Source organism: Bos mutus, chromosome 21 (assembly GCF_027580195.1).
Source record: "Bos mutus isolate GX-2022 chromosome 21, NWIPB_WYAK_1.1, whole genome shotgun sequence".
Taxonomy (NCBI): Eukaryota; Metazoa; Chordata; class Mammalia; order Artiodactyla; family Bovidae; genus Bos; species Bos mutus.
Window position 1 is genome coordinate 31,071,353 of NC_091637.1, and position 25,786 is coordinate 31,097,138.

The window sequence follows — 25,786 nt, forward strand, 5'->3', positions numbered from 1 at the left end:
ACACACTACAATGTGGATGGGCCTTGACAATATTATGTTAAGTGCAAGAAGCCAGTCACAAAGGTCAACAAACTGTATGATTCCATTTATGTGAAATTTCCAAAATTGGCAAATTTATATAGACAGAAAGTAGGTAAGAGGTTGCCTGGGATGGAAGGGGTAGGGGAAAGAGGGGAGTGACTGCTAATGGGTACAAGGTTTCTTTTAAGGGTAATGGAAAAGATCTGAAACCATTTGTGGTGATGGTTACACAACTCTGCAAATACATGAAAAAGCACTAAATTGGGGACTTCCCTGGTGGTCCAATGGTTAAGAATCAGACTGCTAATGCAGGGGACACGGGTTCAATCCTTGGTCCAGGAACTAAAATCCTACATTCCACAGGGCAACTAAGCTCATGGACCATAACTACTGAGCCTGTGCTCTAGAGCCCTTGAGTAGCAACAACTGAAGCCTGAGAGCCCTAGAGCCCATGCTCCATGAGAAGAGAAGCCACTGCGGTGAGAAGCCTACACCCCAAGGAAGAATAGCCCCACTCTTTGAAACCAGAGAAAACCCACACACAGAAACAAAGATGCAGCGCAGCCCAAAATAAAGAAGTAAATATTTTAAAAATTAAAAAGTAAATGCTTCATTTAATGATACATATAGAAAAGTGCATAAATTATAAGCATAAAGTGTGAGGATTCCACAAAGTGAATGTACTCCTTGCCTCCATTCATTATAATGGCCTGAAATTAAGTGACGATTTAAAAGTGCTGGTTACCATCATGTCCTCAGTATCCAAAGTGTTTAGTACACAGCTGAAAGTTCATTAACGTTTCTTAAATAAATAAGCAATGAACTGCTCCATAGTATTCTATTATACAACAAAGCTGCAACTTGTTCATTCTACTATTGCCATTCCCCTATTGATGTCAATAACCTATTGACATGTAGGTTATTTTCAGGCTTTTGCTGTTAAAATGAGGATGCAACACACATCCCTGTAAGGATCTCACTGCACCCGGGTTCAGGAGTTTCTCCAAAGTATGAAACTACAAACAGAATTCTGGGGAGGTCAAACGGGACATGCAAAGTTTCTCCTTTACCAGATCGCGCCCAAGTGCTCTACAAAGTAGTGTATCAATTAGTATTCCACCAGGAGTGTATGAGGGATTCCTTTCACCATATGCTTTCAAACACATAGTATTTTCCATTTTCAGTTTTTACCAGTCTGGGAGTAAAATGGTAACTTGTTTAAACTTACAGAAATCTGATTATTAATGACATTGAGCATCTTTCCAAATATTTAATGGCCATCTGGACTTCTTTTATTTTTAATGACTCACTCAGTTTCCTAATGGGTTGACCTTTTCCTACTGATTTGTAGGAAAACTAATACGTTCTTCTAGTCCGATTTCTGGTTATATGTGTTGCAGATATCTTTTCAGTCATACCATATAACTCTGTTTATCAAAGCTATTATTTGAAGAATTTTGTTTTTCACATCAATGTGGTCAATCATATTACTTAATTATACACACTTTTGAGATACTAAATTATTTTTGAACTAATCCCATGGAGATATACTATATTTTTTCTAAATTAAAAAGAGTTCTGCTTTTGTACATATAGGACTTTAACTTATCCTAGAATTTTCACACAATTTTCAAATTTGTGAGATAGTGGTCTTATCCCATCACTTAATCACTTACACATACATCCACTCATTGATTAATATGGAAAAATAATTGTTCCAGTCCCATTTACTGAAGGGTCCATTCTATCTCTACTACTGAATATGCAATTTATGTCAAAATACCAAGATTCCCTCTGTATACGTATGTATATGTGTACATCTATGTGTTATACACACATACACACTCCTATATGTGTAAAATAGTTTCTGGGCTAATATTTTCTACTATGTAGCTGTACCAACATCACACATGTACTATACCTTATAAAAAGACTCATTAGAAAAGACCCTGATGCTGGGAAAGATAGAAGGCAGGAGGAGAAGGGGATGAAACAGGGTGAGATGATTGGATGGCATGACTGACTCAAAGGACATGGGTTTGTGCAAGCTCTGGGAGACGGTGAAGGACAGGGGAGCCTGGTGTGCGGCAGTCCATGGGGTCTCAAAGAGTCGGACATGACTGAGCGACTGAACAACAACAACAATAAAAACCCTCGTTTAATTCTTTGCTTTTTTCCCCTCAGTTGACTATCTCTTCAAAAGCTGTCAGTTTTATTGAGACATAATTGACACACAACATTGCACACATTTATGGTATCTGGTTTAATCAAACAACATGTTGATTTAATACACATATATTTTATGAAATGATTATCACAATAAGGGTAATTAACACCTTCATTATCTCACAAACTTACCATTATGTGTGTTTATGTGTGGGGGAAGTTGGGGACATTTAAGACCTAATCTCTTAGTAACTTTTAAATATATAATACAGTATAGTTAACTTCAGCCACCACACTGTACATTAGATCCCAGAACTTATTCCTCCTATAACTTGAAGTTTATCCTCTTCGACCAACAGCTTCCTATTTACCTTAACCCCCAGGCCCTGGCAAACAGCATCCTACTCTCCAGCTCTACAGATCTGATCTTCAGATTCCACGTACATGGGACCACACAGTGTTTGTTGTTCTCTCTGCCTTATTTCACACAGAACGTCCTCTATACATGCTGTTACAAACGCGAGGATTTCCTGTAATCCTAGGTTGAGTAACATTCAGTGCACACTGCCACACCACATTTTCTTTATCCGCTAATCTGCTGATGGATGTTTAGGTTGTTTCCACGATTGTGGATCACAATAAACTGTGGGAAATTCTTCAAGAAATGGGAATACCAGACCACCTTATTTGTCTCCTGAGAAACCTGTGTGCAGGTCAAGCAGCAACAGGTAGAACTGGACATGGAACAATAGACTGGTTCAGAACTGGGAAAAGAGTATGTCAAGGCTGTATATTGCTACCCTATTTAACTTTTGTGCAGAGTACATCATGCAAGATGCTGGGCTGGATGAATCACAAGCTGGAATCAAGACTGCCGGGAGAAATATCAACAACCTCAGATATACAGATGATACCAGAAAGTGAAGAAATGGCAGAAAGTGAAGAGGAACTAAAGAGCCTCTTGATGAGGGTGAAAGAGGAGGATGAAAAAACTGGTTTAAAACTCAACATTCCAAAAACTAAGATCATGGCAGCCAGTTCTATCACTTCATGGCAAACAGATGGGGAAAAAGGTGAAAACAGTTACAAATTTTATTTTCTTGGGCTTCAAAATTACTGCAGAAGGTGATTGCAGTCATTAAATTAAAAGACACTTTCTCCTTGGAAGGAAAGTTATCACAAACCTAGACGGCATATTAAAAAATAAAGACATCACTTTGCTGACAAAAGTCTGTATAGTCAAAGCTATGGTTTGTCCAGCAATCATGTATGGATGTTTCAGAGTGGTACCACAAAGAAAACTGAGCACCAAGAATTGATGTCTTCAAACTGTGGTGCTGGAGAAGACTCTTGAGAGTCCCTTGGACTGCAAGGAGGTCAATCCAGACAATCCTAAAGGAAATCAATCCTGAATATTCATTGGAAGGACCGATGCTAAAGCTGAAGCTCCAAAACTCTGCCCACCTGATATGAAGAGGCAACACATTGGAAAAGACTGTGATGAGGGGAAAGACTGAAGGCAAAAGGAGAAGAGGGTGGCAGAGGATGAGATGGTTTGATAGCATCACCAACTCAAGGACATAATTCTGAGCAAACTCTGGGAGACTGTGAAGGACAGGGAAGCCTGGCATATTGCAGTTCATGGGGTCGCAAAGAGTCAGACATGACTTAGCAACTGAACAACAGCAAGTGTCTTAGCTATTGTGGATAAAACTGCAATATACACAGGAGTGCAGGTATCTCTTTAAGAGACTAGGTTCAGTTCCTTTGATTATATACTCACAAGTGGGACTGCTAGATCATATAGTAGGTTTATTTTTAATTTTTTGAGGAATCTCCATACTGCTTTCCATAAAGCCTATACCAATCTATACCAATTTGTATTATTATCAATAGTGTATAAGGTTCTATTTTCCACATCCTTGCTAACCTTTGGTAATTGCTATCCTTTTGATAACAGCCATTTTAACAGACTGAGGTGGTATTTCATTGTGAGTCTGATTATATTTTCCTGATGCTGATGATGATACATTAAGAACCTGTTGGCCTTTTTCATGTGCTCTTAAAAATATCAATTTTAGGTACATTTGCCCATTTTAAAATCAGATTATTATTATTTTTGTTTGCTATTGAGTGGTAGGAGTCTCTTATAGTTTTTGGATATTAACCCCTAATTAGATATATGGTTTTCAAATATTTTCTACCATTCCATAAGTTGCCTTTTCATTTTGTTGCTTGTTTCTTTTGCTACGTAGAAGCCTTTAAGTTGGATATAGTCTGACTTGTTTATTTTTGCTTTTGTTGCTTGTAATTTTGGTCATATCCAAAAAAATCATGACCAAGACCAATGTCAAGAAACTTTCCCTTGTTGCTTTCTTCTGGAAGTTTCACATCTTCAGGCCTTACATTTATGTCGTCATTCCACTTTGAGTTAATTCTTTTGAATGTGATTATCCAATTTCTCCAATACTGCTTTTTGAAGAGACTATCTTTATCCCTGTTGACTATTCTTGGCCCCCTAGTCAAATATTCGTTGACCCTACATGTTTTATTTGTAGGCTCTCAATTTTATTCCACTTGTTTATGTGTTTGTTTTTTATGCCAGCACTAAACTCTTTTTGATTACTATAGCTTTACACAGGGATTGCATTGAATCTACAGATGGTTTTGGTTAGTACGGGATTTTTTCTTTGGCTGCACTGGGTCTTCATTGTGGCACACAAGCTCTTTGTTGTGTCACGTGGAATTCTCTCTATTTGTGGTGAGCGGGCTTCTTGTTATGGAGGCTTCTCCTGTTGTGGAGCATGGGCTCTAGGGTGCCTGGGCTTCAGTAGTTATGGCGCACAAGTTCAGCTGCCCTGTGGCTTCTGAGATCTTAGTCCCTGGACCAGGGATCAAACCTGTGTCCCCTACATTGGCAAGTGGAATCTTAACCACTGGACCAGCAAGGAAGTACCATATGGACATTTTTCACAATATTAATTTTTTCTAATCCATGAACATGAGATTGCCACCCCCCCCCCATTTATTTGTGCCTTCTTCAATTTCTTTCATCGGTTCCTTATAGTTTTAGTATACAGATCTTTTCACTTTCTTGGTTAAATTTATTCCTAAGTCTTTTATTGTTTTTCATGCTATTGTAAATAGGATTCCTTTATTTCTTTTTCAAATACTTCCTTGTTACTATATAGAAAAACTACAGATCTTTGCATATTCGTCTTGTATTCTCCAACTTTAGTGATTTCATTAGTTCTAACAGCTTTTCTTAGAGTCTTGGGACTTTCTATATATGAGATTGTATCTTCTGCTAACAGAGACAATTTTACTTCTTCCTTTATGATCTGAATTCATTTTTATTTCTTTTTCTTGCCTAATTTATTTGGTTACAACTTCCAGCACTATTGGACTTCCCTGGTGGCTCAGACGTCTGTCTGAGATGTGAGAAGCGTCTGTCTACAATGTGAGAGACCTGGGTTCGATCCCTGGGTTGGGAAGATTCCCTGGAGAAGGAAATGGCAACCCACTCCAGTACTCTTGCCTTGAAAATCCCATGGACAGAGGAGCTTGGTGCAGGCTACTATCCATGGGGTCGCAAAGAGTCGGGCACGACTGAGCGACTTCACTTTCACTTCCAGCACTATGTTGGAAAAAAGTGGTGACAGAAAGCAGTCTTATCTTATTCCTTATCTTAGAGGGAAAGCTTTCAATCTTGTAGCCAGCATATATTGAAGTCTTTTTTTTTAAATCCATTCAGCCACTCTATGCTTTCTGATTGATAATCTGTTTAAAGTAATTCTTGATGGGTAAGGACTTGCTAAAGTCATTTTACTGTATTCCAGCTACTTTGTAGTTCCCTTATCTTTTCTTCCTCTTTTGGTATGTACCATTTTGGGGGTTTTGCATCTTGGGTACCATGAAATTTATGTAAAATAACTTATAATAGTCTCTTACCACAGACTAATGTAGTTACTTCTGATACTTTTGTCCTTTAAGTTTTATATAAGACTTAAGTGATTAACATTCATTACATTATTAGACAGTTTTATATTTTCTTGTCACTAATTAGCATTCTTTCATTTCAGCTTTAAAAAACTCCTTGCAGCACTTCTTATAAGGCAGGGATAATGTGATGAACTCCCTCAGGTTTTATTTGGGGAAGTCTTTATCTCACCTTCATTTCTGAAGGACAGCTTTGCTGGGCACAGTATTCTTGTTCGGCAGTAATGCACTGATGGCCTTACTGTTGTGGGTGGGGGGAACAGTCTTTTGTATGTGAAGATCTTTTTTTTTCCTTCAGCTGCTTTAAAATTTTTCTTTGTCTTTGACTTTAAACAGTTGTATTATATTTTGTGTCTTTAAGATTATTTGGGATTGCACCTATCAAGCTACCAATGGTATTCTTCACAGAGCTAGAACAAATAATTCCACAATTTGTATGGAAGTACAAAAAACCTCGAATAGCCAAAGCAATCTTGAGAAAGAATGGAAACTGGAGGAATCAACCTGCCTGATTCAGGCTCTACTACAAAGCCACAGTCATCGAGACAGTATGGTACTGGCACAAAGACAGAAATATAGATCAATGGAACAAAATAGAAAGCCCAGAGATAAATCCACGCACTTATGGACACCTTATCTTTGACAAAGGAGGCAAGAATATACAATGGAGAAAAGACAATCTCTTAAATAAGTGGTGCTAGGAAAACTGGTCAACCACTTGTAAAAGAATGAAACTAGAACACTTTCTAACACCATACACAAAAATAAACTCAAAATGGATTAAAGATCTCAACGTAAGTCCAGAAACTATAAAACTCCTAGAGGAGAACATAGGCAAAACACTCTCTGACATACATCACAGCAGGATCCTCTATGATCCACCTCCCAGAATACTGGAAATAAAAGCAAAAATAAACAAATGGGACCTAATTAAACTTAAAAGCTTCTGCACAACAAAGGAAACTCTAAGCAAGGTGAAAAGACAGCCTTCAGAATGGGAGAAAATAATAGCAAATGAAGCAACTGAAAAACAACTAATCTCAAAAATACAAGTAACTCCTACAGCTCAACTCCAGAAAAATAAACAACTCAATCAAAAAATGGGCCAAAGAACCAGACATTTCTCCAAAGAAGACATACAGATGGATAGCAAACATGAAAAGATGCTCAGCACCACTCATTATCAGAGAAATGCAAATCAAAACCACAAAGAGGTACCATTTCACGCCAGTCAGAATGGCTGCGATCCAAAAGTCTACAAATAATAAATGCTGGAGAGGGTGTGGAGAAAAGGGAACCCTCTTACACTGTTGGTGGGAATGCAAACTAGTACAGCCACTATGGAGAACAGTGTGGAGATTCCTTAAAAAACTGGAAATAGAACTGCCTTATGATCCAGCAATCCCACTGCTGGGCATACACACTGAGGAAACCAGAATTGAAAGAGACACGTGTACCCCAATGTTCATCTCAGCGCTGTTTATAATAGCCAGGACATGGAAGCAACCTAGATGCCCATCAGCAGATGAATGGATAAGAAGGCTGTGGTACATATACACAATGGAGTGTTATTCAGCCATTAAAAAGAATGCATTTGAATCAGTTCTAATGAGGTGTATGAATCTGGAGCCTATTATACAGAGTGAAGTAAGGCAGAAAGAAAAACACCAATACAGTATACTAATGCATATATATGGAATTTAGAAAGATGGTAACAATAACCCTGTATACGAGACATCAAAAGAGACATTGATGCATAGAACAGTCTTTTGGACTCTGTGGGAGAGGGAGAGGGTGGGATGATTTGGAAGAATGGCATTGAAACATGTATAATATCATATATGAAACGAGTCACCAGTCCAGGTTTGATGCACGATACTGGATGCTTGGGGCTGGTGCACTGGGACGACCCAGAGGGATGGTACGGGGAGGGAGGAGGGAGGAGGGTTCAGGATGGGGAACACGTGTATACCTGTGGCAGATTCATGTTGATATATGGCAAAACCAATACAATATTGTAAAGTTTAAAAAAAAAAAAAAAGGCATGGGATGGCCTGATCATAAAAAAAAAAAAAAAAATTATTTGGGATTGCAATTTTGGGGCACCTGTGAGTTACATGAATTTGGATATACAAAACCCTTTCCAAATTCCCATAACTGTGAAGTTCTCAGGCATTATTTCTTTAAATAAACTTTCTCAAGAGACCCTTTCTTCCCCTACTTGTACTTTAATAGAAAGAAAGAAAGTGAATTTGCTCAGTCGTGTCCAACTCTTTGCGACCCCATGGACCATAGCCTACCAGGATCCTCTGTCCATGGGATTTTCCAGGCAATAATACTGGAGTGGATTGCCATTTCCTTCTCCAGGGATCTTCTGACCCAGGTATCGAATCCAGGTCTCCTGCTCTGTAAACAGACGCTTTACCGTCTGAGCCACTAGGGAAGTCCTCAATAAAGCAGACTATTTTTCTTACTGGTAGACCATGGTTCTTGTTAGGTTTTCTTCACTCCTTTTCATTCTTTCTCAGGTTAAATTTTAGGTCTCCATCTCTTTGGAGTCAGTTGCTGGAAAATTGTGTTCATTCGGTTGTATCATATTTCCTTCATGTCTTGCATTGCTGTGTTATCATTTAAAGAAGCCATCACAGTAAAGAAGTCTGGCTTCGGGGGAAAAATTAACTTGGTCAGTTTTATTAGTGATTCTAAGGTTTCTCAGAACTTTTCTATGAATACACTTGCTCCACACTTTTGGTTCCTTTTGTGAGGGAACTGTTAAAGATTATATGCCTTCTCTTGATCCTGCAAAGCCAGTCCATGTGCTGACAGCCTCCCTTTTGCTTTCCCTTGCTGTTCATTCACTCAGTTGTGTCTGACCCTTTGTGACCCCATGGACTGCAGCACACCAGGCTCCCTGTCTTTCACCAACTCTCGGAGCTTGCTCAAACTCAAGTCCATTGAGTCAGTGACGCCATCCAACCACCTTGTCCTCTGTCATCCCCTTATCCTCCCACCTTCAATCTTTCCCAGCATCAGGGTCTTTTCTAATGAGTTGGCTCTTCGTATCAGGTGGCCAAAGTAATGGAGCTTCAGCTTCCTCATCAGTCCTTCCAATGCTTTCCTTAGGGTGGTGCTGAATGTTCACATTTGGGTGATTTCTCAGTGCCTCAGAGTTGAGTCAGCTTTTTGTGATGCTCATCAGCCATCTGCAGAAGTTTCCTCTCGTTGCCGTCAGGGGCGTGCGCTGGGAGCTGGCCAGGGGATATGGGTGTGTGTGGATAAGATAATGGGAGTACTCAGCCATGTTCAGATATGTTAGCAACATATTTCACCAGATATCAGCCAATCAAAGGGAAGAAATGACTTCAAACAATCCACATGGCTATACTGGTGCACATCAGGTAGTTATCAGCACGGCTTTTTCTTGTTATATTGAGCTGGCCATGACCTCCAGGACAGTGAATCAGTGTTTCATTATTAGATATGATGTTCTTTGGCAGTTTTTTGATAACCACCCTAAACTAGGCTCTTCTTAAATTAAATCTTAAAAATTGTTAACAGCTAGGAATAATTGTTGAATTTTAATTTATGTCTGTTCTATTTCTATTAATAGTTTTTCTCTTTTAATATTTAAAATGATGGTTTATATTAATTTAGATGCTATATTTTAAATCTTGTAATAAATAACAGTTGATTATGTTGCTGCTGCTAAGTTGCTTCAGTCGTGTCCGACTCTGTGCGACTCCATGGACTGCAGCCTACCAGGCTTCTCCGTCCATGGGATTCTCCAGGCAAGAACACTGGAGTGGGTTGCCATTTCCTTCTCCGATTATGTTGCTACTAAATTTTTTTTATGTTGCTACTAAATTTTAATTCTCAAAAAAGACATATGTAATCCCACTCATATTTTTGAAAGGAAGAAAATGAAGTTTCCTATAAAGGTTAATAATCTAGCTAAGCTCACAGAGCTACTATTTACATGGCTGATTTGTGATTTGAATTCAGGCTTGTAACTACAAAGCCTGTGGTCTTAATAGCTGCATTATACTGTATCAACATCTAATGAATGCCTAATTGTTGCCATGAGTTTAACATACATTGTTTCATTTAACAGCCACACAATCCTTTGGACATGTCAACATCATACTTTTTACTGATAAGGAAGACTGAAGCCCAGATTGCTTAATTTGTCCAGGTAAACAGGCAGCAGGTTCTAGGTCCACGCTTTCAACACTGCTCTCATCTGCTTCCTTAGTATCTGCCCACAGATGGTGCAATTTTCACCAACATCACCTGTAACTTTCAACAATCCTTTATTTCTCCACAGTTCCTAAGGATGGGATAGAGGACAACCTAGATGATTTAATTTATTACAAGGTAGAGTTTCTCCAAAATGTTCATTTAAGAATTTCTAAAGTCAGAAAAATAGTGAGTTTTCAGGGACATGAAGGGGAAGGGGGAGTATATCCTTAGTACCAGCAAGAAACATCTTCATGAGAATTTTATTTCAAAAATTTTAAAATGTTGCATTCTTTTCCATGATCTCATCTATGCTTATTTTAACTAGAAAGCAATGTTTTATATTACATACTATTGAGGAGGAAAATAGTTTTCTTCTTGTCTTACTTACATACAAGGTATTTGCCATGGAATCTATTAAAGTAAAAAATATATATATAAGCTGAACTGAAGACAGCTAGTATCAAGGTCCTTATACGGGCAATTTCTCGTTTTTTAGTGTCACTATTTCCGAGAACCCAGACTTATACAAATGTAGTTAAAAACAGTAAGTGTTTACTCACTGCATCCAGCAATCAATCACTAAGGTGAGCCCAAGAGCAGAACATTGCCAGAGAGGTAGCATGATGGAATACTGCTGGGATGCTACAGGCAGAAACTTCAAAAAGCACATCTTGCTGAGAGGTAAAATCACTCATATCATATGCAGGGCTGAAAGGGTTTCTTATACAGTGTTGTCTATCTCCTTAAATCATAACAACAATGTACTCAATAAGAACTTTGTTAGTGAAGAAAGAACTCTAATAATTTGTTCTTAATATTAGCAGCAGCATTGTCATTTTTAGCAACATAAATATAGATTAAATAACTCATGGTCCTACTTCTGGCTCTCAAATATCATTTTTATGACATTTCTTGCCTAATGTAATAACTGACATGCCTTGGTGAAATATTTTCAATTATTTGCCACATGATCTTTTGCATAAAAACCTGAGTATAAAAGAATTTTTAATGATTTTTTGGTCTCTAAAATTTGTATAAAACTGACATTCCAGGGAAGGGTACTTTTGTATCTAATAGCTTTGAGAAGCCTCCCTTAGCTCAGCAAAGGTGGGTAATAACAGTTTATTGGCATTTACCTAGCTAGATAAGTAGTGAACTTGGTTTTGATTTCTCATGCTTAGCTCTCCTTAAAAAACAAAACACATTCTGTCTAATTCTAAGCTGTTTTTGTTGTTTAGTCACTAAGTCGCATCCTACTATTTGTGACCCCATGGACTGTAGCCCGCCTGGCTCCTCTGTCTGTGGGATTTCCCAGGCAAGAATACTGCCATGGGTTGCCATGCCCTTCTCCAGGGGAATTTCCCACCCAGGGATTGAACTTGAGTCTCCTGCACCGGTAGGGATATTTTCTACCACTGAGCCATCAGGGAAGCCCCTAGTTCTAAGGAGAAATAACAAATAACCACCAAAAATGTGTAGCTGGGATTTAGTTATAAACAACTCTAATGTTCTACAGTTCTGGTCAATGAACTAAATACTTTTCTGAATAAGGACCTTCACTGATGCATCAGCAAAGGCATTCTCTTTTTAAACTAAATCCTCTGTGTGATACTTTTCTAAGTGGAAGGGGACACACAGCTGTTTTCGTATATTTGCAACATAGCTTAATATGAAACAAGCTGATTCTCAGTTACACAACTAGCTAACTTAAGTATAACAGCCATTTCCCAAAATGCTGATGTTATAGACATTACTTTAATATCCTTCCAGTCTGTAATTTATTTTAAAAGTATAATTTTAAATGACACTAGAAGGACTATCTCATTCTAAAATGAGAAACTAGCAATTAAGATAAACTCTCCTGTTGAAAAATGACAAAAAAGCTGAATAAAACATTTTAAAAAATTATTCTACACAAATTAAAGCTAACAGAAAGAGAACTGCAAGTTGAATATCCAGGAAAAGGTAAAAATCAAGAGACAGAAGCACAGCCATCAAGGCTGCTTTTGCTGATCCATGAGAAACATTTACAAAATGACGCAAGTTAAGCATTCCACCCAAGACTGAAAAGACTCACCCTCATAATAAGCCTGAAATGGAAGCTAGCCAGCCAGTCCATATACTTGCAGCTTGTTAGGACACCCCAAGGGGTCTAGGGAACCTTTGGCCTTGAATTTGAATTAAGATATTCTGGAAACATTAATATACTTAGCACCTACCAAAAATAAATAAAACATTTTCAGAGGAAGGCACCATTATATTAGGTTTCAATTATTTTTAAAATTGTTCCACTACAATGACCATAAACAAATGTAAATAAATTTTAAAAGACTGAAATTATACAAATTATATTCTCTAACCACAAAAGAATGAAATCATAAATTAGTAACAGAAGAAAGTCTGAAGGACTCACAGGTATGTGGAAATTAAATAATACATTGTGCACAATGAATGGGTCAAAGAAGAAATCACAAGGGAAATCAGAAAATGTTTTGAAATAAAGGAAAATGAATATAATATAAATTATGAAATTCACCAAAAGTGATGTTTAAGAGAAAAATTTATAGATGTAATTATCTGCTTTAAAAATAACAAAGATCTCAAATCTATAACTTAACTCTAATAAACTTTAAGGAACTAGAAGAAGAAAAGCAAACTAACGCAAAGCTAATAACCCTAAACTAAAAGAAGGCAATGGCACCCAACTCCAGTACTTTTGCCTGGAAAATCCCATGGACGGAGAAGCCTGGTAGGCTGCAGTTCATGGGGTCGCTAGAGTCGGACATGACTGAGCAACTTCACTTTCACTTTTCACTTTCATGCACTGGAGAAGGAAATGGCAACCCACTCCAGTGTCCTTGCCTGGAGAATCTCAGGGACGGAGGAGCCTGGTGGGCTGCCGTCTATGGGGTCGTATAGAGTCAGACACGACTGAAGCGACTTAGAGAAAGGAAATAAAGATTAGAGTGGAGATAAAATAGAGAATAGAAAAACAAAGAGAAAAATTAACATTGGTTCTTTGAAAAGATCAACAAAATCGACAAACTTTTAACTAATCATAATAGAGAAGACTCAAATAACTAAAATCAGAAATGAAAGTGGGGATATTATTACTGACCATGCAGATATAAAAGGATTATGAGAGCATACTATGATCAATTACATGCCAACAAGATGAAATGAACAAATTCCTAGATATATGTAAACTACTAAAACTGACTTAAGAAGAAATAGAAAATTGAAATATATTTGTAACAAGAGATTGAATCAGTACTCAAAAATCTCTCAACAAAGAAAAACTCAGAACCAGATGGTTTCACTGGTCAATTCTACCAAACATTTAAAGAAGAATTAACACCAGTCCTTGTCTAATTACTCTAAAAAACAGAAGTAGGGAACACTTCCTATCTCATTCTATGAAGCTGGTATCACCCTGATATCACAGCTAGACAAAGACATCAGAAGAAATTCCAGACTAGTACGCTATGAATATAGATGCAAAAGTTCTCCACAATTACACTTATCAGTATGTGATGAAAAATTAATAGGTGAAAAAGGAACTAAGACATAAAAAGAATGTATAAAAGCACATAAAGATGTGAGATATTGAGATTATCAAACAGACTGTAAAATGATATCTTCTGTGTATAAATAAAAAGTAAGCTCAAAAATGTCTGCAAAGAACACGGAATTATAAAAAAAGCCATAGAATATGTGAAAAAGAGTAAACAGGCTTTCTAGACATGGAAAATAAAATACTGTGGTTAAAATTAAGAATTTAATGGACAGTTTTAACAGTGTATCAGAGACAACTGGGGAGAGAATAAATTAAAACAAAAAATAGAAGAAAAATGCATATTTATAAAACTTTGATTTATGATAGATGAGGCACCAAAGAATAACAGGGAAAAACTAGTCTTTTTAATAAATGGTGCTCAAAAAATTAAGCACCCAGATGGAAAAAATGAAATTAAGCTTCACAATAAGCCAAAAAATTAATTCCAGATGGATAATAAACTAAAAGTAAAAGCAAAACTATAAAACTTCTACAAGAAAATATAAAAAAGACTTCTTGATTCAGGAATGGGGCAATTGTTTATAAAGATAAGCAAAAACTATTAACCATAAAATACTGATAACTTTCCCCATATTAATAAACCAAGAAATACTATATGATATCACTTATAATTAGGATCTAAAATACAACAAACTAGTGAACATAATAAAAAAGAAACAGACACAGATAGAGAGAACAAATCAGTGGTTACAGGGGAGAGGTGGGGGCGGGGATATTTTGGTAGGGTAGTAAGAGGTACGAACTATTATGCATAAAATAAGTTATAAGGATACATTGTACAATACAGGAAATAAAGCCAATACTATAAACTGAGTAAAATCTTTAAAAATTGTGCATCACTACATTGTACAGTTGTAACTTATATAATATTATAAATTTAAAAAAGAACTTCAGTTCATCAAAAAAACCAAAAGAGAATAAAATGACAGCTGAGTAATAGAAATGTATATATTTAATACACTTGAACAACTGAGGATTGGTAACCAGAACATAAAAAGTAAATTAGTAGAAAAATGGGCAAAAGATTTGAACAGGCATGTCACAAAAAATTCAAATGGCCAAGCAGTACAAACAGGTGCTCAAACCTGTCTGCAAACGAGAGGAACATTAAACTACAGCAAGTAGTACTACTACATACCTTCAAGATCAGCAAAAATTAAAAAGTCTGATAATATCAAGTGTTAGAAAGAGAGAAAGGACTTTCATACTTTGCTGGCAGTAGAGTCATTTGTTATAATTTTAGAAACAATACAGCATTATCAAGAAAAATTAAAGATATACATACCATACGACCCAGGAATTCATCCCTAGGGAAATTCTTGCACATGAGTTCAATGATACATGTTTAGAAGCACTTATTTCATCAAAACAACCCAATGTCCATTAGTGGTGAAATGGATAAATGTTATTGTGGTAAATTTATATAATGACACAATATATAACAATGGGAAAAACCCCTTACAACAACATAAATTTTTAAATACATAATCTTGAAGAAGCAAAACATCAAATTACAGAGAGCATTCCGTTTATATAATGTTCAAAACTAGACATGTTTAAACTAACATACATTATTTAGGAATGGGCCTTTAGGGGACAAAAATCATAAAATTAAAAAAAAGTGGTTTCCAAAAAGCCAAAGTAATAATTTATCCAAATATTAAGAGAAATGTATGATTGGCAAAATAAATGTAGGTGGGTTGGAGGGTTTTGAGATGCTGACAATGATGTTTCTTAAGGAATAGTCACCAGGTTTTTTGCTGTTATAATTATTAATTTTCTGTGCAAGTCTGTTTTACATAAATTTCTATGTTATGTAAGAGGTTCTTAAAAAGAATTTAAGAGTAGTCCACAAAGAGATAATTTGCATAATCATAATAGAAAATATCACAAGTTGTATAAAAATGTTGCTGTAAACTAGCAGCGCAAATATTCATAACTGAATTTTTATAACAAATTTATTTGCTTTTAAAAGAGGACTTTTCATAAAGAAACCACAGTAAGTGATTTCAGACGAGATGACTAAAGTAGTGTGCTTTTATAAAGGCAAGCCTCATCATCTGAAATATAATATACACTATTTTTCAGTCATGATCACCTAATTTTTTTTTTTTTTACTGAGAGATAATTAACGTAAAACGCAGAGATTTAAGTATTTGGTTTGATGCATTTTGGCAATTGGACATACATATATAACCACACCTAAAACAAAATATATAAACATTTCTTCCCTTTCCTTCACTGTTTTTTTTAAAAATACAAACCATGTACATATTAAAGATCAGTATGATTCTTAAAATAACAATTCCATTTAGTTGACTAAAACAAGCTAGTTGAAGAAAGTATGAGAAACATTTTCATTTTACTTTGGGCCATATGATATACTTGACACCTTCTGACAAAATATGGGTGTCATACAAACTACATACAGTTATTAGGCAGCTGCTATGAGGAAATAACACCATAAATTGAGAACACTGTAAGTGAGGGGATCGAAATGAGAGGATCCCACAACTGAATGTTTTCCACTTTCTCACAACTGAAGAGTTCCAGCTGAAAATAAGAGAAGTAAAACCTAACGCAACCGTGAGGCTTGGACAAGAGGCAGTGCCCAGCAGGACCTGAACACAATTTCTGAACACACATTAGGGTGAAAAAGCTCCTAGGAATTAGTGGTTTATCTTCTCTGAGTCTAGGCATGTATAAAATAGCCACAAACCTCAGTTGGTGAAAAGCAGGAAAGAAGAGGATGGGGTAAGGCAGAGTTTCTACTTTTCTATCTTCTATAGTTTTTTGTTGGTGGAATTTTGCAGGATGAACTTCAAAAGCATCAAAGTATGGCAGGGTGTGCTATAGGTTATCACAAAGTCAATTGTGATTTGACATCTCTCGATTCAGTTAAATTATGAATGCTGTCAGCTATGTGGTTTACTTATTGAGGTTGAAGAGACTTACAGCTGAATCCCTATTTAAATTTGGCAGGATTCTAAAAAAGTCAGGAAAGGCAACTGGACAAAATCCATGTCCAATCCATCTGCTTAAACTGTTTACTTATAGTAACAGCATACAAATGTCTCATGTTACTGATAAACCACAGAAAGCTTGTGGGATGCTGTTACTATCCAAACTTAAATGTAATGTTCAGTGTGGCAGAGTACTGAGAAAGTCAATGCAAATACAAATCACATTTACTTAGAACAAATTTAATATAATGGCAAGAATGAAAAGAGTGCCTTTGCATACACAAGAATGTTTTAAAAACTCTTATTTGAAATAATTAAACATTTGTGCAACAAAAGTGTCTTTGAAGCAATTTAACTTGAACTTTTAGTGTAATTTTTATTGTGAAACATAACAAACATATAGAAAGCCAGGAAAAAAAAAAAAGAAAACACATAACACAATTGAAGAGTAATTTGAGTATAACATCACCATCTGGTCAAGAAAAAAGAAGAATCTGGAAACCCCTTCAGTAAATCTCCCTGATCATACCAAGCACTCTCCTCTCTGGACAATCATTATCCTGATTTTTATGAGAAATACTTCCCGTATCTTCTTTATAGTTTTACCACCTAGGTATACATTCCAGAACAGTAAGGTTAGCTTTATCTGTTCTTGAAGTTCATATAACTGGAACTGCAATAGTGTATAAATATATTTTGGTGAATTGTTTCACTCACTGCACACGGTGAGACATATCCATGCTGCTACCATAATTTATATATTCAGCTGTTGAAGGATACTTGGGTTATCTTCCATGTTTGGTAATAATAAACGATACCACCTTTGAATTTATATGCACATGTCTCCTTGTGCATGTATGTATTAGCTCCTCTCAGATATAGACCTGGAAGTAAAATACGATATGCATGCCTTCAACTTTAGTTGATCCTGGGCATATATCTGGAGAAAACTATGATTTGAAAAGATACACACACCCCATCAAGGCTCACTGCAGCACTATTTACAGTAGCCAGGACATGAAAGCAACCTGAATATCCATTGAAGGATGAATGGATAAAGATATGATATATATATATACACACACACACACACATACATACAACAGAATATTACGCAGTCACGAATAAGAACAAAATAATGCCATTTGCAGCAACATGGATGGACCTAGTGATTGTTGTACGGAGTGAAAGTTGTACAGAGGGAAATAAGTCAGACAGAGAAGGACAAATATCGTAAGATATCACTTATGTGGAATTAGAAAAAAATGGTACAAATGAACTTACTTACAAAACAGAAATAGAGTTACTGATGTAGAAAACAAACCTAAGGTAACCAAGTGGGAAAAGAGGAGGACAGATAAATTGGGAGATTGGGACTGACATATACACACTACTATGCATAAAATAGGTAACTAGAACCTTTATTTTTTGGGCTCCAAAATCACTGCAGATGGTGACTGCAGCCATGAAATTGGGCTAAAGAACTAAATAGACATTTCTCCAAAGAAGACATACAGATGGATAACAAACACATGAAAAGATGCTCAACATTACTCATTATCAGAGAAATGCAAATTAAAACCACAAAGAGGTACCATTTCATGCCAGTCACAATGGCTGCGATCCAAAAGTCTACAAGCAATAAATGCTGGAGAGGGTGTGGAGAAAAGGGAACTCTCTTACACTGTTGGTGGGAATGCAAACTAGTACAGCCACTATGGAGAAGAGTGTGGAGATTCCTTAAAAAACTGGAAATTGAACTGCCTTATGATCCAGCAATCCCACTGCTGGGCATACACACTGAGGAAACCAGAATTGAAAGAGACACGTGTACCCCAATGTTCATCGCAGCACTGTTTATAGTAGCCATGACATGGAAGCAACCTAGATGTCCATCAGCAGATGAATGGATAAGAAAGCTGTGGTACATATACACAATGAAGTATTACTCAGCAATTAAAAAGAATACATTTGAATCAGTTCTAATGAGGCGGACGAAACTGGAGCCTATTATACAAAGTAAGCCAGAAAGAAAAACACCAATACAGTATACTAACGCATATATATGGAATTTAGAAAGATGGTAACGATAACCCTGTATGCAAGACAGCAAAAGAGACACAGATGTATAGAACAGTCTTTTGGACTCTGTGGGAGAGGGAGAGGATGGGATGATTTGGGAGAATGGCATTGAAACATGTACAATATCATATATGAAACGAATCGCCAGTCCAGGTTCAACGCATGATACTGGATGCTTGGGGCTGGTGCACTGGGATTACCTAGAGGGATGGTACGGGGAGGGAGGAGAGAGGGGGGTTCAGGATGGGGAACACATGTATACCTGTGGTGGATTCATGTTGATGTATGGCAAAACCAATACAATATTGTAAAGTAATTAGCCTCCAATTAAAATAAATAAATTTATACTTTAAAAAATAAAAAAAAAAAAAAAAAGACGCTTGCTCCTTGGAAGAAAAGTTATGACCAACCTAGATAGCATATTCAAAAGGAGAGACATTACTTTGCCAACAAAGGTCCATCTAGTCAAGGCTATGGTTTTTCCAGTGGTCATGTAAGGATGTGAGAGTTGGGACTGTGAAGAAAGCTAAGCGCTAAAGAATTGATGCTTTTGAACTGTGGTGTTGGAGAAGATTCTTGAGAGTCCCTTGTACTGCAAGGAGATCCAACCAGTCCATTCTGAAGGAGATCAGCCCTGGGATTTCTTTGGAAGGAATGATGCTAAAGCTGAAACTCCAGTACTTTGGCCACCTCATGCGAAGACTTGACTCATTGGAAAAAGACTCTGATGCTGGGAGGGATTGGAGGCAGGAGGAGAAGGGGACGATAGAGGATGAGATGGCTGGATGGCATCACTGACTCGATGGATGTGAGTCTAGGTGAACTCCGGGAGTTGGTGATGGACAGGGAGGCCTGCGTGCTGCGATTCATGGGGTCGCAAAGAGTCGGACATGACTGAGCGACTGAACTGAACTGAAATGAAGAACCTATTGTATTGCATAGGGAACTCTATTCAATACTGTGTAATGACCTACATAGGAAAAGAGTGGATATATGTATACATATAACCAATTCACTTTGCTGTATACCTGAAACTAATACAATGTTGTATATGAACCACACTTCAATAAAAATTAAAAAAATAAAGTGGTAGCACTAACTTATCACAAACAGCATATAAGCATCCCCACTGCTCTAGATCTTTGCTGATATTTGGTATTTTCCGTGTTTAATTTTTTACCATTCTGATAGGTGACTCACAATATAATTCCAAATTTTTAATTTAGATTTTCATGATTATTAAAGAGACTGACTGCTGCTGCTGCTAAGTTGCTTCAGTCGTGTCTGACTCTGTGAGACCCCATAGACAGCAGCCCACCAGGCTCCCCCGTCCCTGGGATTCTCCAGGCAAGAGTACTGGAGTAGGGTGCCATTTCCTTCTCCAGTGCATGAAAGTGAAAAGTGAAAGTGAAGTCGCTCAGTCGTGTCCGACTCTTCGAGACCCCATGGACTGCAGCCTACCAGGCTCCTCCGTCCATGGGATTTTCTAGGCAAGAGTACTGGAGTGGGGTGCCATTGCCTTCTCTGAAAGAGACTGACTATCTTTGCATTTATTTATTGGCTGTTTAAATTTCTCCTTTTGGAATGCCATTCTCTTGACCATTTTCCTATTGGGTTGTTGTTGGGGTTTTTCTTTCCTTATTAACTTGTAGGAATTCCTTATATGCTCTGGATACCCTTCTTTGTGAGTTGTACATATAAATGTCTTCTCCCATTCTGTTTCTTTTTTATTCTTTTCTTTCCCTAGAGTCTCTTGGTGAATAAAAATTCCTATTTTAATGCAAATTTATCAACACCTCCCTTTATGGTTAATGTCTTTTTTGTACTTTTCTTGTCTAGGCAAAACCCCAAAGTCAAAAAGACATTCTTCTGTTATTTCCTAATTTTATTTTTTTATTTACATTTAGGTCAATCTAGAATTTTTTGTTTATGATGTGAGTTAAGGTCAAGTTTCAGTTTTTAAAAATAAGGATATTTTTATAGCATCATTCACAAAATAGACCATACTTTCTCCTAATGCTTCACCTCACCTTCTTTTTCCATATATACATAAACAATCCCTCACATGCCATGCATCAAGCATATACATTAGAATAAGACTGTTCATATTTTTCTTTTTCTCCATCTTTGCTCCAACAGCACACCATCTTAATTTCTGCAGCTTTAAATAAGAGATACAAAAAAATCTAATCTATGAACATGATAGATTTACTCTTAAATGCTTAATTCTTTTGATGACATCATAATACAATTTTATATTCTCTCCTTGCATCTAGTGGCTTTGTTAAACTTGTTCAATAGTTTATGATATCAGCTATGCTTTTTTTTGGACAAATACAAATTGTTAGATTAGGAAAGTCCATTCTGTTGCTGGTTTACCATCATGAATTGCTTTGGTGATGCCTTTATCAAATGCTCTTTAACTGCATCTTTTGAGGTGATCTTTTTCTTCCATTAATATAAGCTATGACTGATTTTCCAACAACAATCTAAACTTGCATATCTTGAATAAATCTAACTTTGTTGTCACATATTATTCGTTTAACACATTGCATGATTTGGTTTGCCAAAATTTGCTTAGGAAATTTGAATCCAAGTTCATGAATGAGATTGGCTTGCACTATGATTTTCTTCAATTTTACTATGATGTCTGTAGACTGTGGATTTCTTTTTAATTTACCCTGCTTGAACTTTATTTGGTTTCATGAATCTGTGGATTGATCTATAAGTTTTAGAAAGTTCTAAATGATAATTACTTCAAATAATGTTTCTACTTCTCTCCTTCTGAATAACTATACATATATTAGGTATTTTCACTATATATTATATGCCTCTTACACTCTTCTCTGTATTTTCCATATCTTCTCTCCGTGCTTCAGTCAGGATTCTTTCCTATGACCTATCTTACAGTACACAAATTCTCTCTCCAGTTGGTTTATTCTGTTATTTCATCTACAGTTTTTGTAATTTTAATTACAAAAACATTCAGTTCTCAAATTTCTATTTTCTTTCAAATGTGCTGTACTTTTTAAAAAAAATGAATACTTATATCCTTGAACACAGTAAGCATAGTTCTAGAGTCCCTATTTGTTTCTTTCTATTGATTTTTATCCATGTTGTCTTGCGTTTTATATGCTTAACTATCTTTCTCTGCCAGAAAATATATTTTAAAATCACTTTATTAAAATAATTTGAGGCTTAGGTTGATTATTATAATATCTTCCTTCAGAGTAGATTTTCTATTTGCTTTGGTTAGATACCTGCAGGTATTAGCAATTCCAGATCACTTTCCTGTTTTTTTTTTTTCAATGATCAGGACTTTCCCAGCCACCCAGATGGTTTGACCTTTAGCTGCAGTGTGTGCAGTGACTGGCACACTTTCTGTTTACCCTCTCTCTTAGTTCAGTCCTTTAAAGTCTCAACCCAAAACATGGACTTTTTGCCACCGTGTTAGCGCTGACAGTCCTAGACGCTAATGTTTCTCCTCCACCAGTTCTGCAATATTCTTAAAAGTATTACTCAAGCCTCTCATCCACCTTTTTTGGATCACCAACTATACCCAGCCCCAAAATGCCATGTTCCTAGATCTTGGACCAGTAATTCTTTACTACTCTATTAGCAGTTCGGAACCAGCTTATAGTCTGTTTAGCTTTATTAACTGTCATCAGTGAGAGGACTATTCTGAATTCCCTCCTGTGTCACTATTGTTAGGTCCATAACTGTAGATATTTTCAATCCTGCCTTTTATTTCCTCACACATAAAACATACAGTTTTATGATCTATGACTGGTATTTACAAAGTCTTGCAGTTCTGCTTTCTGCTTGAGCTTACTAATAATGACTTATCTACTTTTGTGATTGTGTTTTGACTGTGGCCACTTGTCCTCATAAAATTACTTCACAGAAATGCCTTGAGGCCTAGGATAAAGGTGTCTTCTTCCAATTAGGATTTGCATTTCTTTCTGCCAGGTTCCTAGGGGATGCTACTAATCAATCTGGGACTACTTTACACTCAATTCAACATCTAAAATAGTAGGGGTGATGTGAATTTGGACTGCAAATCTATTCCCGGGCTGGATTATGGCCATACCTTCTGTACTATGCTGAGGCACTTTCTTTGCAATCTCTGAGGGCAGGTGAGACAGTTCATGATTATGTCAGGGTGTAGGCTTTGGTGGGTTTAATCCTTGTGAAGAGAAAATCTCCTATTAGATTTCATACTTTGAGCAGCGGTTTGTGGCGCAGTTTGTTAAAAAGCATAATGCACACAACAAAGCTTACAAATGTTTTATTCCTGAATGGAATCAGAGAACCTAAGAAGCCAGAAGGAACGTGAGTCACACAGTAAGTACTAAAATACCCAGATCTCCTTAGTCTCCAAATCTTTTTTGTGACAGGAGCACTTGTGGGCTTCACACTTTTAACCTGTTAGCCCTAAAACAGTTCTCAGAACTTCAGAAAAATTACCTAAGGGAAACTGTGCCAAAGCAGTAACAGAAAGCATCAGCGTGTTGAGGTCTAAACCAAGAGGACAAAGGCCTCAAGATTAATCTCTCACCATCCTCAGTGAGTGCCTGCCCAAGTTCCACCAGTCCCACCCCTGTCACTTCTAGGCCGTCTTCAAATTCTTCACTGGGTACTTGGCTTTGACGCTAATGATTTTGTTACTCCAGGCAGTTTTCCAAACAAAAAGGAATGGTTATTTATAATTCCTAGACTGAAATCATAAATACCATCAGCTGAATTACACTGAAATGTCAATATAACTCTATGAACAGGATTTCACATAAAGTGTGTCTGTCTTGGCAAAGTAAAAAGGATTTTAGTTCTAAAAGTTGCAAAAGGATCTTATTGTAGGTAAGTTTAGACTCTTAGGTGGTCCTGCAGCGTATACTCTGAGGACAGTTTTACAGCAAGGTTCCTGACACAGACCATTTAGACTGGGAGCCAGACAACATTTTTCTCCCTCAAATTATAAGGAATCAGTGGTATTCTGGTAAATTGCCCCTTTGTGAGTGAAATAACTTTACTTAGATTTTCATACTGAATACCTTTCTTACACAGATCATTTTACTTTTTACTAAAAAATTCTGTGACTACTTCAATCTAAAACAATATTCGTAGGATAAAGTTTACATGGTAGTATCTTCAAGCAGTGCCTTTTATTTCAAAGTATAAGTACCCTTTTTCAAAAACAAAAAGAAAATAATCAGTATCTGCTAATTTTAAAATAATTAGAGATTTCCCCAAGGCATATAAAACCTCTAAACATTCCATCCAGTACATGCCGGACAACTACCAGTTTCTGAACTGTCATACTTTGAAAGGACGTGTTACACAAAAGAACCGACTCCATGTGGCTCTGCTGTCATGTCACAGTGAGTATGCTGCTTTCAGTTCCTAAAGAGGACTGTTGTTTGATGCCAAAACGCAGCTGAGCACTGTCTTGTAAAGTTGGTTATTCATATGACTGAAAACCCAGTAATTCTGCCCCTGAGGCATACCGCCTAGAATAGAGCAAGCTCTCAAAGTATAGTCCTTGGATCAGCAGCATCAATGTCACTTGGGAACTTACTGGAAATACAAATTCTTCGGACCCACTCCAGATCTACTGAATCAGAAACCCAAGGGGTTTTAACAAGTCCTCTACGTGATTCTGATGCAGACTAAAGTCTGAGGCTCCTTCCCTGCTTTAGAGAAATTCTTCTTGAATTGTTCTAATACAGAAACTATTTGAGCAGCACGGCCCCTTACCTCTCTCCCTCTCTCCAATCACCCCCATCTACACACACACACACACATATCAAATCCTGAAAATGAACATCTATTGTCAGAAGACTGATATAAAAAATTGTAGTACTAACACAATGTAGTACTCACTGTACGACAGAGAAAATAAATGAAAAATAGCTGCATTTATAAGCTTAAATAAAACTTCAGAGCCTTAATTTTGATTGAAAAAACCAAGAAGTCTGAAGTATAATATTTTATAAAGGCCAAATACAAGCAAAACAAAATAATATATTAATTAAATATACATTTATGTGATAAATCAATAATACTATTTTTATAAAACAAAGAAAGGATACCCCTTTAATTCTATACAGTATTTCCTGAAAGGGAGCAGAGGCGGGGGATAGGGTGAGGAAGGAATCCAGTGGGAACTATAAATAATAAATATACTGGGATCAACTTAGTCCTTGGGTTGGTCATGAGATCATAACCCACTGCATTTATGTAATTTTTATCACTACATTCTTTCATATATATAAAATATAACACAATACAGTTTAAACCAAGAAAACAAAAATCACAGCTAATAAAGATGAACATCACCTTAAACAAAAAAATTAGAAACCATCTAAGTGATATAAATTGTATAAATTGTGATATGTTCATTCAGTTAAAAGAATTTATAAGACATGATAAAATATTTATGATAAAATTAGCAAGACAAAATACTGTAAAAATGTACAGCAAAATATTAGAAAAAACACAATAAAATGTCAACATTGGATATTACAGGGAGTTTTATTTATTCTTTGTTCCTTTAAAATTTTCTATAGTGAATAATAAATACTTTTAAAACCATTAAGGATTTTTTAAACTGTCACTGAAACATTTAACGACTGTAAGTCATTAAAGAAAACTATCAAATCTTCTATTGGAAACAGGAAGGAAACTGGTGTTTTGTGAAAATCTGTGATTTATGAGCTTTATAAATCAAATCTTATATTTT

At 36.4% G+C, this 25,786-nt stretch overlaps 1 protein-coding gene across 3 annotated transcripts in view; it reads right to left on the reverse strand.

The window, feature by feature from the left end:
- Positions 1-25,786, reverse strand: part of SCAPER (S-phase cyclin A associated protein in the ER) — a 419,624-nt gene that overhangs the window by 193,709 nt on the left and 200,129 nt on the right. The window lies entirely within an intron of this gene.